This window comes from Anabrus simplex, chromosome 2 (assembly GCF_040414725.1).
Source record: "Anabrus simplex isolate iqAnaSimp1 chromosome 2, ASM4041472v1, whole genome shotgun sequence".
NCBI lineage: Eukaryota > Metazoa > Arthropoda > Insecta > Orthoptera > Tettigoniidae > Anabrus > Anabrus simplex.
The window spans coordinates 303,327,054-303,347,958 of NC_090266.1; the positions used below are offsets into that span (position 1 = coordinate 303,327,054).

Sequence of the window (20,905 nt, forward strand, 5' to 3'; positions counted from 1 at the left end):
AAAGCATGAAAATTGATGTTCCATAGTTTCCCTTCCGAGTGCGGTTTAAGGGAGAAATGGAAGCAAACTATTTCTAGGCAAGGTGATATAGTAGGATCTCTTTAGGTACCTAGCAGTTCTCATAAAACAGATGTCAGTGTAAGCACATCAATCAAACTTCCTTCTGTTTTCATTGTGTATCCTGTTCACAAACAGGAAAATGTCAAACGCAGGAAGCGTCCAGCTCCCAAAAATGATGTATTGCCATCAACTTTTTTTTTTTGCTAGTGGCTTTACGTCGCACCGACACAGATAGGTCTTATGGCGACGATGGGATAGGAAAAGCCTAGGAGTGGGAAGGAAGCGGTCGTGGCCTTAATTAAGGTACAGCCCCAGCATTTGCCTGGTGTGAAAATGGGAAACCACGGAAAACCATCTTTAGGGCTGCCAACAGTGGGATTTAAACCCACTATCTCCCGGATGCAAGCTCACATCCCTGCGCCCCTAACCGCACGGCCAACTCGCCCGGTCCTTCAAAATTGAGTAAAAGTTCCGATTCAGATAACGATGAACATATATATTCATACATCAGCCACAAACGAAAAAGGAGTACAAGTCTCGTTTCTATATCAAAGAAAGTCTATGAGTATCTCTGTTAAAAAAAATAATTTAAAAAAAAATGGATGAGAAAATTAAATACCAGATTACAGAAAAGCAATCTGCTGTAAATTGAGAAGTAGGATACGAGTAATGAAATCGGAAAAACTAAAATCGGTCATTTAGGAGCTTTATTCCTGTTAGAACGAATTTAATTTTCTTCTTCTTTCTTCATCCGTTTACCCTCCAGGGTCGGTTTTTCCGTCGGACTCAGCGAGAGATCCCACCTCTACCACCTCAAGGGTAGGGTCCTGGAGCACCAGACTTCGAGTCAGGGGATACAGCTGGGGAGGATGACCAGTAGCTCGCCCAGGCAGCCTAACCTGTTATGCTGAACAGGGGCCTTGTGGAGGGATGGGAAGATTGGAAATGACAGGCAGGGAAGAGGGAAGGAAGCGACCGTGGCCTTAAGTTAGGAACTATCCCGGCATTTGCCTGGAGGAGAAGTGGGAAACCACGGAAAAAATACTTCCAGGATGGCTAAACCGGGAATCAAACCCACCTCTACTCAGTTGACCTCCCGAGGCTGAGTGGACCCGTACCAGCCCTCGTACCACTTTTCAAATTTCGTGGCAGGGCCGGGAATCGAACCCGTACCTCCGGGAGTGACAGCTAATCACACTAACCACTAGACCACAGAGGCGAACACAAATTTAATTTTACGGGAAGAAAAAAGAAAAGATGGCGAAACGCCGCTAAATATTTGCGTAACGGGCATAACATCGCTCACCAAACAGCGGCTTCAATACGATTGTCAAAATATCAGATGTGCCGAGGAAAAGATTGGATCGCTGATAATTGGTGAAAGGGCCATTAACCCAAAGTTATTTATGACTGCAATCTCGATCCGCTTATCGGATACTCTGAGGCACAATTAAAGGAATTGGTAATAAGTGACAAACTCGCTATCAGATTTCTCTGCTTCTTTCGTGAATTACTTATTTCGTTTGAGCATATTGTCAGAAATACGTTGTAGAAAATAAGTCAAACAATTGCTCTTGGTCTATCTTTGATCTCATATCTGTTTGCTGCCTTCTGAAATTAAGTTACTAGTTTTAATGAATTTTTATAGTTTTTCATATATGAACGTGTTGCTTTGAGCGGGCGAGCTAGTAAAGAGAACTCTAGCGGCGCTTGTCGGAAGTATCTCGAGGACAAGTTTAGTGCACCGAGCACAGAATAACATAGAGATGGCAATGTGTCGTCTGAGTTGAAGTCAGTGGACACAAGCGGTCGCCATGTTGTTTGTACCAAAACACTGGAGACCAGTTAGTGTGAGTAAGTGAACAGTGCGCCACGTGTGAAGAAAATAAAGGAAGTTGTGTTATTATTTTAAAATGCCGACTTGTGTAGCGTATGGATGTGCAAACAGAGCTTCAAAGAAAATACCAGGAATAACTTTTCACAGGTAAGCAATATGTTTTTGCGAATATTCAGTGCCGAATTGTTTTCCACTTGCACATGCAGTATAGGTTAAGAAGCCCCTTTATCATTTACAGTGTTACTAAAGATAATGAACGACGGAAGAAATGGATAAGAGTTATACGAAGGGAAAATTGGTACCCCGCACCTTTCAGCACCATATGTTCAGCTCACTTTACTGAACGTGATTTTGATCGTACTTCATTGTGTGTCGTAAGGCTGAGGGAATGGGCTGTGCTGAAAGGCATAAGTCTATAATGATAATGTATGTAGTGTATGTATGTATGTATGTATACATTACAAAATAATTCTTGAGATGAATTAATTTCATCAAGTGTACTAATGTAAAAATATTTCTCTATTTTTTTATATGATTTACTTGGCTCAACAATTCTATAATAATTAGGCCTATTTACCTCATACTTACTGGTCTTCCAGGATATCTGACCGTGTGTTATTTTATTTATAAGCCTAAAGACTGTGTATATTTTTATTGTATATGAAATTTTGAGTGGATTTGTACTGTATATGGTATCTATATAAATATTCATGGTCCATAACCTGTCTTATTCTTTCTCTAAAATAGGTCTTTATGAAAATTTTCCATTATTCTGAGCTGCACCTTGCAAATCGGCAATTCGTTTGAGCTAAATATAATCTGATATAATAACAGGCAATTTGAGCTCGTATTTCCGACTTTTAAACTACCGGTACTGCGATTAAAACAGTGTTCTGGGCTGTCCCGTGCTTATCATTACGACTAAGGTACTTTTCTACTGCGTTAGATACGTTAACCAATGAAATAATGTTACAGAAATCTTTTAAAATGACAGACTCGGATAGGAATTCATTCGTTTGAGCTAAATATAATTTGATATAATAACAGGCTATTTGAGCTCGTATTTCCGACCTTTAAACTACCGGTACTGCGATTAAAACAGTGTTCTGGGCTGTTCCGTGCTTATCATTACGACTAAGGTACTTTTCTACTGCGTTAGATACGTTAACCAATGAAAAAATGTTACAGAAATCTTTTAACATGACAGACTCGGATAGGAATTAACTAGCACGGCTGGTAATGCCAACATGGCGATGCGCTCAAAACTCGGCTTCAGCGAGCCAATGCATTGCGGTAGGCATTGCCATCTCTATGTTATTCTGTGCTCGTTGGTTTAGTGTGCTGTATTCACCGCCGTCTCGATCCTCCTATACTGCCTGCTCTATGCGAGCCTTTTTGCGACTACGCTGTGACAAAATTTCTCCGCTAGATGGCAGACATAGACGCACAATATTCTAAACTTGTTCTAATGACGACAGCCTACAAAACACTATGCAGTATGGTCATATGTTCACTGAAGCTCGTAAATTACATCAGTAATATCAAATATCAGCAATATTACCTGTATGAAGTCGCACTTGGCCTCTTCGTGCACAATTTAAAGATTTTCCTGGACGAAGGCTTGGAGTGGTACCGTACTTTTTGTGTTCTTGCCAACGCAATATCAAGTAATAGAGGTCTTAAAAACTTGGTTAGGACAATATCACTAACAGTTTGCTGATGTTCTTTGACCTCACACTGTAACAAAACACATTCTGAAATTTTTGTTTTTGCTATTTGTGTTACGTCGCACCGACACAGATAGGTCTTATGGCGATGATGGGATAGGAAAGGCCTAGAATGGGAAGGAAGCGGCCGTGGCCTTAATTAAGGTAAAGCCCCAGCATTTTCCTGGTGTGAAAGTGGGAAACCACGGAAAACCATCTTCAGGGCTACCGACAGTGGGGTTCGAACCCACTATCTCCCGGATGCAAGCTCACAGCTACGCGCTCCTAACCGCACTGCCAACTCGTCCGGTATTCTGAAAGGGAAGACGTCGGAAGTCCTCGTATTACGCTCGTACGTTTGAAGGACTTCGACAATAGGGCACAGCAGCTTAAACGAACTCCTGCAGATGCTTCACCAGAGCAACAAAACAAGATTTTGGGTGTCGAACTCCTCCTCCGTCCTAATGCATAATTAGTTCCATTTAGCGGTGTCGAAGCTTTAGGCAGTGAGATGTTGCTGACACAAATGTCACACTCCATCCTCTCTTCAACAACACGAACCTAGTACCGGTACCTGCAAATTAGGATTTGATTTCCTGTTTCTAGTTTGATTGGAATATTATCGTCTGGATATCTGAGGTAGTCCAAAATGTCTAAACATGAAGACGTTTCGTTTTGTGATTGTCTGTCACAATTCTTATCACAAGGAATCCACTATCCTCCACGGCTTTAATCACCTTCTGGAAAAAAATCCGCAGCCTGTTTCCTGTCATTCGACCGGGTCAGGAATGGAAAGAATGAAGCCCCCATATAGCAGCGAGGATAGGAATTGTGCCGGCTGCCGAAGCCTGTCGCACTCCTCCGGGGCAATGATTAATGAATGACAGATGAAATGAAATTATATTGGAGATTGTTAGTGGAATGAGAGATAGCAGGAGAAAACCGGAGTACCCGGAGAAAAACCTAGCCCGCTACCGCTTTGGCCAACACAAATCTCATATGGAGTGACCGGGATTTGAACTACAGAACCCAGCGGTGAGCGGCCGGAGTGCTGCCGCCTGAGCCGCGGAGGCTCCATCATCTTCTGAAATAATGTGTAAAGGCACAGATGCGAGGATATCCTAGATAAAGCCGACTGCCGCTTTTCTTTTAATTCCCTTCTAGAAGGTATTTCATTGAGTCATATCTTTTCTGGCTGCGAACCACCTTGCCGAGATTGGCAAAATGTTACACAACAGTTGAATATTTCGGGGAAAGAATCTGAAGTTTCAGTTCTACGAAAAATATACCTTGCACGAACGGAAAGACACAAGTACCAACACTTTAAAATCACTTTTGAAATATCTATAAGCATAGCATGATTAATTCATTTCACAGTTCTTTGCAAAATATCTCTTGTACGAACGGAAATGACCAGACACGTTTACTCCTTGTGCGAAATAACTTAGGTTTTCACACACATTCATGCACCAATAACACAGAGCTACACCCACACTGATAGCGAAGAGTGTGCGTCTACTGCTGAACTCTTACGGCGACTTGGAGAAATATTGGTAGTCGCGCCTTTCTGTGTTAAACTAGTGGCATAGAGCAGGCAGTATAAGAGGATCGAGACGGTGGTGGCTGTATTTCCCCAGGTGGGGCTCATTCCTGACTCCCGCGCTTTGTTTAAAGCGTAGCATCGCCTCATGCTGACGTCACGTGGAGGTCTCCTGTCAGCAGCTGTTGCGGTAAACGATAAGAAATTCGCTTTCAGTATAGGTCTATTTTGCGGTATGGTACGCAGTCTTGTAACATTTTCCGTATTCTGTTAATTGTTGTGTTAAAGATCAGTAAGGTTTCTAAATATAAAGTTAATTGTGCTATGGCACAATGTACTAATTGGAGATCGAAAACAACTGGTGTCTTGTACAAGATTTCCAAAACGTAAGGAGATCAGGCGAGTGTTGGTGTTGCGCTGTAAGCGAAGTGAGATATTTAATCCTGACAATGCCAGGGTATGTTCCATACATTTTCGTCAAGAGGGTTATGAACGAGATTTGAGAAATGAACTACTGGGATTACCGCAGAAAAAAATCTTGCGGGCAGATGCTATTCCGTCTCTGTCCATTGCAAATTGGCATGGCGATAAAGCTTCGTGTTCAACCACTAGCACCGTTCCCAGCCAAACAGCAGAGCAGGTAGGCCTATCTGTCTACTACTTTCCATACAATATTTAATAATTAATAAATACAATATTTAATAAATCGTAATAAATTTGACCAGCTACGTGGAAGTATGAATAAACCGATCCTGTCGTACTATGGTATTGTATGCTGGCTAGGGTAGCTGACTTTCATTTAGAAGACTTAGGTTCGATTCCTGGTACTGGAACAATTTTTCGAATCTTTTTACTTTGTTCTGTTGTTTGCCACCAAAACGTTTTATGTGATAACACCGAGTTACGACAGTATATTAACTTACAACTCTTCATATACTTCGAACGTTAAGTAGTTAGGCTTATTTTATTTAACGAACGTAGTTTCGATTTTATATATGTTTAAAACGTGATCACTCATAAAGGTTTATCTTCATTTTACAGATTTCTAGTGATAGAGATTTGCGTCATGAAGTTAGGAGCGTGAAGAAGCGGACGCGGTCAACATTAGAGACTTTGTCACCAAAGAAAAGGAAAGTTGACCAGGCGACTAGCACTGAATTGCTTCAAAATGAGGAGATCTTAAAACTCCGTAAGCGGGTGGAGATTTTGGAAAAGGAAAACGCGATTTAAGACGAAGGGGGGATATCATGTTTCTCCCATTACCATATCATACTGGGATTAGTAGCTTGAAAGTTGTCCATTATGAAGTGTGGCATAGTTTTAAAAACCAAGGCAACAGACATCTACAATAAAGGCTGTATACATTTCAAAAATAGCAGTAAAATGCTGTATTTATCATACTTGGTGTACGTTTGAACGAAATAAGTGATTTTTTGTGGTTACGTTTTCTTGGTGGTGGGCGCTCCATTTCCTTTATTTGTAAATGTGAATGAAAATTAAATAGGGCTGGAAATGTACAGAGCATAAGCAACTGAATTAAGTGGGATACCATTTATCTCTTTTCGCCCTCACAACGCATTGTTCAGTTAATTCCTTTTAAACGAAATCTGAAACAAAATTCGACAAATAATTACCGTGGCTATCCGTACTTTCGCCAAGTAAACAATAAAATTGATTTAATTACAAACAGAAATTACAAAAAGGAATCTCGGCTATAATGCAGTAATACTTATTTAAAGTACGATATATCCTTGGTTTTATTACTCCGATTAGTACAACCATACGCTGAGCTTACGGCTGGCATTCTTGAAAGCGAGAATCTATCTTTTCACTTCTTAATACTTAGGGAATTAAATTGGCATGCACGATCTCCCAGTCACCTCAACATATGCTCTCGCGCCAATTCGCTTTGCTTTGACAACCGTTAACATGGCTGCCCCTTATCAACTTGCTTCAAGCAGGGAGCGCTGATGTCAGATATACAGCCCCTCTATGTTATTCTAGCTCGTTGTATTCTATAGAGGCGACAAACCATCGATAGTAATCACCATCGATATTTTCCGATATTATGAGCTCTACTATCGATAGTAATCGATAGTTTTCAAGAAGTGGAACGAATCATATCATTATGCCCGAAAATAGAACATTTATCGAACACAATTCACAAAAATCAGTAGAAAGCACAACTATTTCATGCTATGTAATTTCTGAAATTCAAATCGGAATCACTCATAAATCTCTTCAGTGGCACGTCCGAGACATTCTCGGGCTGCACGCGCTTGCCCATAACGTGACCGCCCGAGAAATACTTGTTCAGCTGCAGTGTTCATTTTGCGATCGCCCGACATTTTCTCGGGTACTGTAATATCTTTGGAAAAATGTTTTACAGCATTCTCAACAGACGACAGGAGAATTTTCAGTTGCTTTCATGAAGTCTTTGACCTACAATGTGCCTTATCTTCTCTCGTCTACATACAGTCTCTGACAAAGTATAAACCTCATTGTTTGTCCCGTATTGGCATCTACTGAACTAAGGTTAGGTTGAATGGAGAAGCCCACCTTCGAAAATGCTAAATAGTCTTTCGGCTGGCACAGAAGTCACAGGTACGCAGAAATATTTAAATGCACACCTATGAATCGAAACAAACCCCTCACCATTTAACTGCAAACAGCTGTACAATTTCTGTTAGCGTAAACAATAAGTCAATGAGGGAATAAATGCTATCGTTGATTATCGATAATGGGCAACTGACTATCGATGTAATGACGATAGTGGTCACTATTAATAACTACCGATAGCACTATCGATAACTAAGGATAGCCCAATCGATAGTTTTCCGCCTCTAATACTCTATCAAGACCAACTAGAATATCTTAGACCTTAACCGACCTATCGAAACTGTCCATAATGGCGGCAGCTGGAGTGTTGGCATGCGTTTGTTTTGATTTGTGTAAGCCGTGTTGTTACCAAATATTTACGGAAATTTGAATATTATTAATCGTACATTATATTTATTTATAGTCTTAAGAAGGTTACAGATAATCTTTCAGTGCCGTAAGAAGATATTTGTTCTCAAAGAGCTTATTTATTCCAACATAATCGGTGGTGATAAGGTTAATGTTGATTCTCGTGTTCTTCTCTGAAAGTTTTTTCTTCATTTTTAGTTACCGGTACCTATGCAATATATTTATAGTTTAATGTGCTGTGTGCCTGGATGAGTAAGAGCTTCAGTGTTCCCATTTCCAAAAGATCTAGTATTAAGACAAAATTGGGTTAAGAGCATTCATAAGGAAAACTTCGAACCGAACCATAGGACTAATAATGTTGTGTGGATTAATCATTTTATCATTTTTGAAATCAAATGTATTGTCAGGGAAGACATTATATACCCATAGAAGTGGTGATCTAATTCGAGTGCAGAGCAAACTTCCGAAGTTTAAACTAATGATGTCTATCCTAGCATTTGCCTTATCAGCCAACATACCTTACTACAAAGAACATTAAATCAGACCCAGAAATCATGACTAAAATTTATGATTTAGAGACTAAATTATTCTTAAACGGTGGTGCAAGAATGATGTAATTAATTTCCAACGTTATACAATGAACATGCGTAAAGTAAACCTAACCACATTTCCCGTGGAATGAACATGAGGATTATGTTATATACACTGACTGACAGAGCAAATCAACACCAAGAAGGAGTGGTCAGAACTTTATGCTAATTGCAGGGTAGACTGACGTCACTGAGGTATGCTCATGATGTGAAATGCGCCGCTGTGCTGCGCACGTAGCGAACGATAAATGGGACACGGCGTTGGCGAATGGCCCACTTCGTACCGTGATTTCTCAGCCGACAGTCATTGTAGAACGTGTTGTCGTGTGCCACAGGACACGAGTATAGCTAAGAATGCCAGGCCGCCGTCAACGGAGGCATTTCCAGCAGACAGACGACTTTACGAGGGGTATGGTGATCGGGCTGAGAAGGGCAGGTTGGTCGCTTCGTCAAATCGCAGCCGATACCCATAGGGATGTGTCCACGGTGCAGCGCCTGTGGCGAAGATGGTTGGCGCAGGGACATGTGGCACGTGCGAGGGGTCCAGGCGCAGCCCGAGTGACGTCAGCACGCGAGGATCGGCGCATCCGCCGCCAAGCGGTGGCAGCCCCGCACGCCACGTCAACCGCCATTCTTCAGCATGTGCAAGACACCCTGGCTGTTCCAATATCGACCAGAACAACAATTTCCCGTCGATTGGTTGAAGGAGGCCTGCACTCCCGGCGTCCGCTCAGAAGACTACCATTGACTCCACAACATAGACGTGCACGCCTGGCATGGTGCCGGGCTAGAGCGACTTGGATGAGGGAATGGCGGAACGTCGTGTTCTCCGATGAGTCACGCTTCTGTTCTGTCAGTGATAGTCACCGCAGACGAGTGTGGCGTCGGCGTGGAGAAAGGTCAAATCCGGCAGTAACTGTGGAGCGCCCTACCGCTAGACAACGCGGCATCATGGTTTGGGGCGCTATTGCGTATGATTCCACGTCACCTCTAGTGCGTATTCAAAGCACGTTAAATGCCCACCGCTACGTGCAGCATGTGCTGCGGCCGGTGGCACTCCCGTACCTTCAAGGGCTGCCCAATGCTCTGTTTCAGCAGGATAATGCCCGCCCACACACTGCTCGCATCTCCCAACAGGCTCTACGAGGTGTACAGATGCTTCCGTGGCCAGCGTACTCTCCGGATCTCTCACCAATCGAACACGTGTGGGATCTCATTGGACGCCGTTTGCAAACTCTGCCCCAGCCTCGTACGGACGACCAACTGTGGCAAATGGTTGACAGAGAATGGAGAACCATCCCTCAGGACACCATCCGCACTCTTATTGACTCTGTACCTCGACGTGTTTCTGCGTGCATCGCCGCTCGCGGTGGTCCTACATTTTACTGAGTCGATGCCGTGCGCATTGTGTAACCTGCATATCGGTTTGAAATAAACATCAATTATTCGTCCGTGCCGTCTCTGTTTTTTCCCCAACTTTCATCCCTTTCGAACCACTCCTCCTTGGTGTTGCATTGTCACTGTCAGTCAGTGTATAATACAATTATACCATCAATTCTGGTGAGTTTTAAGCTGACGAGTGCTTTAGATGATCAAGTGTATCATACAAATATCGCTTGTACCTACTCAACAATACAGGTGGATTTTCGAGGGTTGAAATTTTGTTGGAGAAATTTGTTTGCGTGTTTTACATAATGGGCTGTGGTTAGTGGTGGTGTTACATAGTATTTCATGTAAGGTTAATAATGTTCTTTGTTGACATCTATATATCGTATTTGCTGACCGGAGATTCATATGTGAAATAATTTTATACTCTGTGTCTGTTTCAACCTGACGTTGATACAATAATTCTCCCTTCGTTATTTTCCCCTCTGAAATTTCATTTAGACTTACAATACGCTATAACGCTACTTTTGGTCTTTAATTATTCATATTTTGAGTTAGTGAGTTGCATTTCATAACGTTCGACTTGTGATATTGTCTTTAGGTGACTCAAAATAAGCATGCATAACCTTTCCCTCAACCACTCATATCGCATACCGATGTCCGCCATGTTTATTCAGGATTACGGTCTGATGTAATTGTAGTTGGTCTTGACTCTATCTACCTTGGTATTTCCCGGCCTTGTGTATCTCGTAGGCAACGGTACCATAAGTGACTGTTACTGTGAGAAAATTCATATCTTCTGCGATTTGAAGGTAAGGTTGCAATACACGTTTTAATTTTTTACATATTTATCTAAAAATATCTGTATGAAATAACACACAAGAATCTATTAAGGCTGAATAAGTTTTCGCGCCTTCATGCATAACCTCATACTGTTCTAAACAACCTGTAACAACAGTGACAAGATCATATCGCCAACTGTGATTTAGTAGAGAACGAAATTTCCCAACAGTGAAGTTGGGTTAACTTGGGACAGCAGCATACTATCTAAACTGCGCATTATCTAAGCTCCACATTACGTGTCAGATTGTTTAATTTTGTTTCTTCTTCTTTCAGCTTCAAATATGGTACGTGATTATAAACGAGTGTGTGGCGCACGTGCATATAAGGACTATTCTGCAAACCAGCTAGAAAAAGCAGTTGACGCTGTGAAGAAAGGGACATCTCTCCGTAAAGCAGCTGAAGAATTTGGGGTATCAAAGTCTACCTTGAATAGGAAACTTAATGGGAAAATTTGGGAGGCCATACGTACTTTCATTGGAAGACCAAGAAGAGCTGTTGCAATGTTTGATCTTGGCCGGTGACTGGGTATTTCCACTAACAGTGTATGATATTCGACTTATTGTCAAATCATACCTTGATAGGTTGGGTAAAAGTGAGAAAAGGTTTAAAGACAATTTACCTGGTGTGGATTTTGTGCGGTCTTCCCTAGCTCACAACGACGCTAAGAATGTTATTTCTGAACTTAAATGTACACTAGGTAAGCTGACTCACAATAACATCTTTGTAGTGAACGTGCCCCACAGGCATGATTTGATTAGAGACTCGTGTGTGAACATTGAAGTGGACAAAGTTAATACAGATATGGTTAAAATTTGTAAACATTTTCGTAATACACAGGTAATTGATAGCAGCAGTTTCGAGAGACACTGTTACACAAAGCATGGCCTTCATCTAAACAATTCAGGTAAACGAAAGATAGCAAATATTGTTCTAGATTTTATTAATCATAAGATATGTACTGTAAAAAAGGCAACCCCATTGAGTTATAATACTGACCAGGAAAACTAGTAGAAAGAGCCAGCTGTACTTCAAGCTGGCTCAGCCAACTAGAAAATGAAACTCAGGAAATTAAGGAATTTCAATTTACCCAATTGCAACAGTCAATTTTTAGGGAGGAACGGGGGTCTGAGATTGCTCTTGGTAAACTGTCAGAGTGTAGTAAATAAACAAATAAAATTCGGTACATTGATGGAATCTTATGAGACTGAAGTGGTGATCGGAGAGGAATCGTGGTTGAGAGAAGGGGTGGGTAATAGAGAAGTAGTTCCAGGAGGGTACACAGTCTATCGTAGAGACCGAGGAGATAAAAAAGGGAGGAGGGGTGTTTATTCTGGTGAAGGAAACATATTGTTCACATGAATGATTTACCGATGAAAGGGATGAAATATTGGGGATAAAATTAATTTGTGATAATATGAAGGAGGTGGGAATTATAGGAACATACAGGCCTGGAAGAGAGGAAAGAGACTTGGAAATATTTGAGAAAATAATAGATTATACTCATAAAAACAATAATAATGATGTGGTAATAATTGGGGGAGATCTAAACTTGCCTGAAGTTGAATGGAATGGAGCTGCAAGTGAAGCCCATGAACAGAAACTGGCAAATAAGTTAATTTGGGAGGGAGGATTTACACAAGTAGTACAAGAACCGACTCGTCTCAATAACTTACTAGATGTATTCTTGGTTAAACCATGGGAAATTGTTGATAAAACTGAGGTAATTGAAGGAATAGGTGACCATAAGGCTGTAATAATGGATGTAGGACTCGTACCTAAAAGGCTTAATAAGAGGGTTACACAAGACAAGAAATTGTACAGAAAAACTAAAGTTGATGAATTTGGGACTTACCTTAAATCACAATTCAGTTGTTGGATAAGTGAAGGGAGTAATGTGGATACACTTTGGGCTAAATTCAAAGGAATCGTTTGGGAAGGAGAGAAGAGATTTGTACCTGTTAAGAAGGGTAAAATGATCTCAGACCCTGTTTATTATACAAGGGAAATAAGAAAATTAAAAAGAAAATGTAGAATAGTAAACAGGAAAATCAAAGAAGGTAGGGAGAGTAGAGAAAGTAGAAAACAGCTAATGAGGGAACTGAATAGAGTGAAAAAGGAAGCAAAAGAGAATTATATGAATGGCATTCTTCAAGAGCATAATGACCACAAAGGGAAATGGAAAAAGCTGTATTCATATATCAGGAATCAAAGAGGAAAAGGAATCCAAATTCCTACAATGGTGGGAGAAGGGGCTGAACACTATTTAACAGATACTGAGAAAGCAAACCTCTTTAGTAGGGAATTTAGAGATTCAGTAGATGATTGTCAGGAGTTGGAAACCGAAACAGAAGGTACAGAGGGACAGACACAGAGGGAAACAAGAAGCTTCTCGTTCACAAATGAAGATATTTTCAGAGAAATCCAACTGCTTGAGCAAGGAAATGCAGCAGGAAGTGATCAAATTACTGGGGAGGTGATCAAGACAATGGGGTGGTACATAGTGCCTTATTTAAGATTTCTCTTTGACTATGTCATAAATAATAGTGTAATACCAAAGGAATGGAAGGAATCTATAATAATACCAATTTATAAAGGAAAGGGTGATAAAAGGAAACCAGAGAACTACAGACCAATCAGCCTGACCAGTATAGTTTGTAAAATACTGGAGAGTTTAATATCAAAGTACATCAGAAGGGTATGTGATGATAAAAATTGGTTCATGAGGAGCCAGTATGGATTTAGAAAGAAATTTTCTTGTGAGGCACAACTGGTGGGATTTCAGCAGGACATATCAGATCAATTGGATTCAGGAGGCCAGTTAGATTGCATAGCCATAGATCTTTCCAAAGCCTTTGATAGAGTGGAACACGGAATATTATTAAAGAAATTGGAGGGAGTAGGATTGGACGTAAAGGCCGGTCTCCACTGATTAACATTTAACAACAACATGTTAAATGTTAAAAGTGTTAAATGTTAACTGGTGACACCATCAACATGTTAAATGTAAAATGTTGAACGCTGTTTCATTTAACATTGTGTCCACATTTAATGAACATGTTAAACTTGACCTTGTTTGTTTGTATATAGGTAGTTCATCATATCAAATTTCCGGTAATACATTTAGGTGGTGTCTAGTATTTTCAAACAAAGGCAATGGACTCAGATGAAGAGGATTTGGCCTTTGTTATTGCCACTGTTGCTTCTTGTTATGATTTACAAATGCAGTTTTATTAGACACATTTCATCCCCTCATCCTGCTCACTGCTTCAAAAGCAAACCACTTTGAAGAATAAACTTCGTCCGCTCCCGCCCCCCCCCACCCTGCCTTCCGATTTTTCTGTTTTGTTTTCTTTTGCAATACTCGACTGTACTGGGAGCGGAGGGACGCTAGTTTCTTTTTCTTTTTTTTCGATGCACTCGCAGGAATAATTCTAGATAATTTAGAGTTCCTGGAAATTGTCGGCTTTCTTCGCTTTATCTCTGTATTCCTTTGATGAGACATACCACAAACAAGGCCTTTCTATTATGTCATTAATTAAGTCTAAAATATTTTTTCTCCACTCCATTTCTGACTATAAATTTTAGTATAGTGCAGAGAGAACGATACGCGTGTGCGTACCGGTACCGGTACTGTATTTGTAGCTTATAACAAAGAGAATGAGTGTTGCGGAGTGTTGTAACTATAATCCTACTTCACGAGAAGCACTTCGTTTGCGTCGTTTGGTTATCTGTTGACATGGAAATGGCAAGGAAGTTGCCGAAGCTGTGCCAACATCTCACGAACAAGTAATTGACTTGACATGTTTTCCACTTGGAGCGGAAAACACGCCAACATGTTAAAAGTGTTAACCTCAACATTCTGAGTTAACATGCAAAGTCAATTGGAAGACACAATCACAATATACATGTCAATTGTAACATGTTAAATTTAACATGTTGGTGTTAAATGTTAATCAGTGGAGACCGGCCTTAAGGGTTACACGTGGGGTAAAATCAATTCTAAATTCAAGGGTTCAGAAAGTCAAAGTAGGAATTAACGTATCGCAGGAAGAGGAAGTTTGGAAGGGAATTGCACAGGGTAGTATAATCGGTCCGTTACTTTTCTTAATATACGTAAATGATTTAGGGAACAATATAACATCAAAAATAAGATTGTATGCAGATGACATAATTGTTTATAGGGAAATAAATACCATTGAGGATTGTTCAGAATTACAAAGGGACCTTGAGAGTATCCAACAATGGGTTGAAGAGAATAACATGAAGGTTAATGGAGGCAAATCAACTGTTACAACATTTACAAACAGGAGTTTTAAAACTGAATTTGAATATACTTTGGACGGGGTAGTTATCCCAAAAGATGGCAAGTGCAAATACTTAGGTGTAAGATTTGAAAGTAATTTACGCTGGAAGGGTCATGTGGATGACATTGTTGGGAAAGCATACAGATCGTTACATGTCGTAATGAGGCTACATAAAGGATGCAACAAAGAATTAAAAGAGAAAAGTTACTTAAGTATGGTTCGTCCATTATTGGAATATGCAAACAGTGTTTGGGATCCTCGCCAAGAATACCTAATAAAAGAAATAGATAGTGTGCAGAGGAAAGCAGCGAGATTTGTAACAGGGGATTTCAGGAGAAAGAGTAGTGTGTCAGAAATGTTAAAGAAACTAGGGTGGGAAACTTTAAGTAAGAGAAGGGAGAAAACTAGACTTATAGGTTTATATAGAGCCTATACAGGAGAAGCAGCATGGGGAGATATCCGTGAGAGGCTTCAGTTGGAAAATAATTATATCGGCAGGACTGACCACAAATATAAAATTAGAAGGAATTTTAGCAGAAGCGATTGGGGTAAATTTTCATTCATTGGGAAGGGTGTGAAGGAGTGGAACAGTTTACCAGGGGTAGTGTTTGATCCTTTTCCAAAATCTGTACAGATATTCAAGAAGAGAATAAACAGCAACAGAAAAAAATGAAATGTTAGAGGGCATTCGACCAGTGCAGGTTAATGTAAATAAAGAATGTGTGTGAATAAATTAATTCCATCCCCTGGTCTAAGGAGTTTGGATAGCCAAAGTAGTGGAATGCCTGTAGGGGTGAAGTACAGTGCGGACTTCGAGGGCCCTGGGACCGCTACTGTAGCTGTGAAGGCCCTTCAGGAACTCTGAAAAGTGGTGGTAAAAGGGGCTCTGGTTAAGACGCAGCAGGTCGTTATGCTACTTAGGTTCCAGAATGGGTAAAGAAAAGAAAAAGTAAATAAATGCAATGTAAATTTTAATCTTATACCAGTTGTACAGTATCTTTTGAAGTAATTCCACATACTGTATATCAGATGACTATGTTTGTAAGTAGTACAGGAGATATTATAACTAGAATTTTGTAAACAATGTAAATTTATTAAGGATGAGCTGTGTGTTTAATAGAAAAAATTGTTAGCGTAAATTATACAATATTGTATTATAGGAAAATTTTCTTCTCTTGTTAATTTTTATATTTAGTGCTTGACAATAATGTATTTTAGTGTACCATTTGCCACCGAGGTAAACACCTCATTTGCAAATAAGGAGATTTTGATTTGTTTTGATATAAAAAGGAACTCCCAAACAAAATGTGCCAAAATATAAAGAGGAGTCGAGCCAGTGTAGATGATATTATTAATCAGTACCGTACTTTGATGAATTGAGTGTGACGTTAGATGGTGTACCGCCCAAACAAATAATCAAGTATGATGAAACTAACATGACAGACGACCCTGGAAAACACAGAATTGTTGTTAGAAGAGGTAGCCGTCATCTTGAGAGAATTATTGATTCAACCAAATCAAGTACCTTCGTCGTGTTTACTGCTGCCGCTGATGGCACTTTACTGCCTCCCTATATTACGTATAAGGCTGAGCACCTGTACAACACATGGACAGAGGGAGGTCTTAAGGGAACAGTGTACAATCGATCAAAAAGTGGATGGATTACTATCGAAATATTTGAAGATTGGTTCAGAACAATTGCCTTGCCATATTTTCGAAGATTTGACAAAAATGATGTCAAAGTGATGATTGGTGATAACCTGGCAAGTCACATATCACCTTGGATTATAAACGAGTGTAAGAGCAACAACATTAAGTTTGTTATTCTGCCCCCCAACAGCACTGGACACACTCAACCTTTGGATGTCGCTTTTTTCCGACCACTAAAATCAAATGGCGTCAAGTGCTAACACAGTGGAAAAACCAGAACCGAGGAACTCTTCCCAAAGACCAATTTATACGTCTCCTGAAGCAAACGATAGAGGAAATTGGAACTGACGCAATATCCAAAGACATCCAGAGTGGATTTAAAGCATCAGGAATTGCCCCTGTTGACAGAGACCAAGTGCTGGAAAGGCTTCCCCACAAAAGGACACGATCTATTGATCAAGGACCATCAACATCTACATCTGCTGATAATTCCAGCAGTGAATGGGCCCTTATATTTGAAACGCATTTGGGAGAATCCAGGAAAAGATAAACTGAATCTTTGAAGAAGTTGAAAAGGAAAAAGTTACATGTTCCACCAGGAAGAGGAATACTGGTAGAATATCTTTCAGTGAGCCCTAATGCTCCAGAAATACCAGAAGATGGTACATCAATGCTGCAACAAAGAAAAAGAAGTAGGCGTAAAAGGAAATTTGATGAGACCTCTAGTGATGATACAGACTCTTATTCTGTCCACAACTCAGCCTCCGATCTTGACCTAAGTGACTATGATGAGGAAACATCCGAACCGGTACCAGAAAACTTAGGAGTGAACATAAATAAACTTTCTGTTGGTGAATTTGTGCTTGTGAACTTGATTTTTAACGAGAACACAAAGAAAGAAGTGATGAAACAATATTACGGACAGATCACACAATTAGATGTTGATAACGATGAAGTAACAGTGAAGTATCTAAAAAAAGTTCGAAATCTTTCGGAAATGTGTAGGATATTTTTCCAATTGCTGATGATATTATGGAAATTGATGTAAATGTAATTTTAACTAGTGTGCAGCAAGTCAATGTGAGGAGAGACATATTTACATTCCCCTTTGAAATTAAAAACTAAATTTATGGTAGGGTCTGTGTCTAGTATGAAATATGTTCAGTTATGGTAAAATATATCATTATAAATAAATGATGTTATTAATTTTTCACTTATATGACCTCTTTATATATTCGAAGTGTCCCTAGTTATCCTACAATAGGCTAACTTGAGAATATCAGGTGTTTTAAATCAGTGTCCCAAAAAAAACCCAACTTGGGGTATAACTTGGGACACCCATTAAATTCAAATTTCTGTATGACTGTAGGAATTGTACTAGCTCACGTAGGAAGTATAACTGTAAACCCAAGTTTTCAAAAAGTTACTTTATCACAAATAACATTTTTATGAAAATGGCAAGTGTTTAAATAAAAAAAAGTGTCCCAAGTAGCCCCATGTTTTTTCTCAAAATGGCGCCCGGTAATGATGACGTAGTGTTTTATCCTCCGAGTAAATTAACCGTGAAATGTGACGAAAACTGCGGAAAATGTCGAAGAATGGTGAAAAATGAATGTTGTGTGATTCATGTGATCGATGGTGGCATTATAAGTGCGGAAATTGCCCTAGAGACGTAAAAACTAATGACAATGTTGACTGGATCTGTGAGCAGTGTGTTCGGAATGTTGTAGTTGGTGACGGCATTGACGATGAAGCACCGAAAATAATCGATGAGGAATATAAAAGTGCATTAGAAATTATAAACGTTCTACAAAAGGACAATGAGGCTCTTAAAGTTGAAAATCAAAAATTGAAAGGAAGACTGCGATTGCTAGAATATGGGACTGACCATTCTTCTAGTGATATACCGGTACCGGTAACAAACTCGAGCACGTGGTGTCAAGTAGTTCATGGATAGCCGGCTAAGAAGAAATCTACAACTGAATTTCCGGAAATAAACATCAGAAATAGGCTTTCTGCCCTAAATAATTTAATTCTGGAAGAAAGTGATCGCGCGCGTGAAACTAAATCATCGCGATCTGCTGCCGTTGCCGTGCCGAGGTTAAAATTTAGGCCTAGATTTCAGATTCAAGACCCAGTTAGGGCTAATTCAGCAAAGGTAGCTGTGTTTGGTGATAGCCAAGGAAGGGGAATTGAGGAAGTGATAAACGACGAGAATATAGCAGCAACCGGAGAAATATATCCAGGAGCAGTGTTCTGGAAAACGTAGAAGAAGCAACTAGGAACTTCGGGAGCGGCGATGCAGTGCTTGTCTTCGGTGGGACGAACGACGTAGCTCACGACGACGCCAAGAATCTAAGATCATAACTTAAACATACACTAGGTGTTGAGAAAAGTGCTTATAATGTAACGTTAACACAATTTAACACAAATGCTCCAATTTATTTACATAAAACAAGTTTACAATTCACTGCACTGACCATGAGATACATTGTACGCCATGATCTACACCACAACCAAAGATTACACAAACAAGATAAACAGTGTTGTGTCACTTGTAATGTTCATAGATATGCCAGTAAGATATGACATGGCAGTCCATGGAATAAATGTGGTTCCGTAATTTCCGTTATTTTCAATTGCAAAATACTCCGTACCACAACTGAAACACAAACACATAACACAATAAATAAATGAACACAAAAGCAAGGTCACATAAAGAGTATTCACAAATCAAGTCTTGATGGCACTTTAATTCTCCGCCCCCCTTTTGATAATTTGAATTCTTCATGTGGAGGCTTTGTCTCAGGCGAAGTGATAGTCACAGTTTCAGGCTGGTTCCAATCCTCTGGAGTTGTGTGCACCTCCAATGGATAGAGACGCGGGAGTGGTCTGATCAGCTCTCCCTCAGATGTCTTCAGTTTGGCTACTCTTGCTACTTCATCCTTCCCTGGATACACTTCCACGACGACCGCGAGTGGCCAGTTGATGCGTTTTGTGGAATCTGCTCCTATCAATACCACATCTCCCACCTTGATGCTGTTGGTCTTCCTCTGGCCGTGGTGAACTAGGAGCGCCAAATATTCATTCCTGAATCTTTGTCGTAGGTCCTCACGTAGTTTCTGGAGGTACCTACATCGTTTAACATAGTCAACCTTGTCAACTGCATCCAAATCTGGAGTCTCATTTGTAGCAATACCCTGCAGAAATGTTGCTGGTGTCAAAGGCTTTAGTTCAGACGAATGGTCCGCAATGTATGTAAGTGGTCTAGAGTTGATCGTCGCCTCGCAATCACACAACACAGTATATAACTCTTCATAGTACACAGAGGCTCGTCCCAAGATTCGACGCAGTAGTTCTTTCACTGTTCTGATTAGTCTCTCCCACTATCCTCCCCACCAGGCTGCTGTAGGTGGGATAAATTTCCAAGTAATCTTTCTCACAGCCGAGTGGGTGACAATCTCATCCCAATCCAACGCTTTCAGGGCATTATTAAGCCCTATGAAATTGGTCCCGTTGTCTGAGTACAGCACAGAAATTCTTCCACGCCGGGCAATGAATCTTCTTAACGCCAGAATGAAAGCATCAGTTGTCAAAGACTGCACCAGCTCCAGATGTATCGCACGATACACCGCACAAGTAAATAATACAACCCACGCCTTTTCTCCAGACTTTAGGTACAGCGGTCCAGCATAATCCACTCCCGAGACCTCGAAAGCTGCTGTTGAGCCCACTCTATCCTTGGGCAAAGGAGCAAAAGCTGGTGCTGTAGGACTAGCCTTGTACCTTTTACATTTGACACATCTTGCAATAACTCTTTTTGCCACTTTCCTAACTCCAAGAATCCAGAATCTTTCCCTGAGTCTAGCTAACAGCGTCAGTAGCCCTGCATGCTGTGACCGATGATGTTCGTCCCAAACAAATCTGGTCACGATGGCATGGTTTGACGGCAACAAGATGGGTTTCGTGAATGCTTCACTTTCTTCCCCAAAGGTAAGTTTTGTTTCAACCTTCAGAACTCC

At 40.4% G+C, this 20,905-nt stretch overlaps 1 pseudogene; it reads left to right on the top strand.

The window, feature by feature from the left end:
- The window catches only part of LOC136863517 (uncharacterized), a 29,018-nt pseudogene extending 17,568 nt beyond the window's left edge, over positions 1 to 11,450 (top strand).
- Positions 11,451 to 20,905: the final 9,455 nt, after the last annotated feature.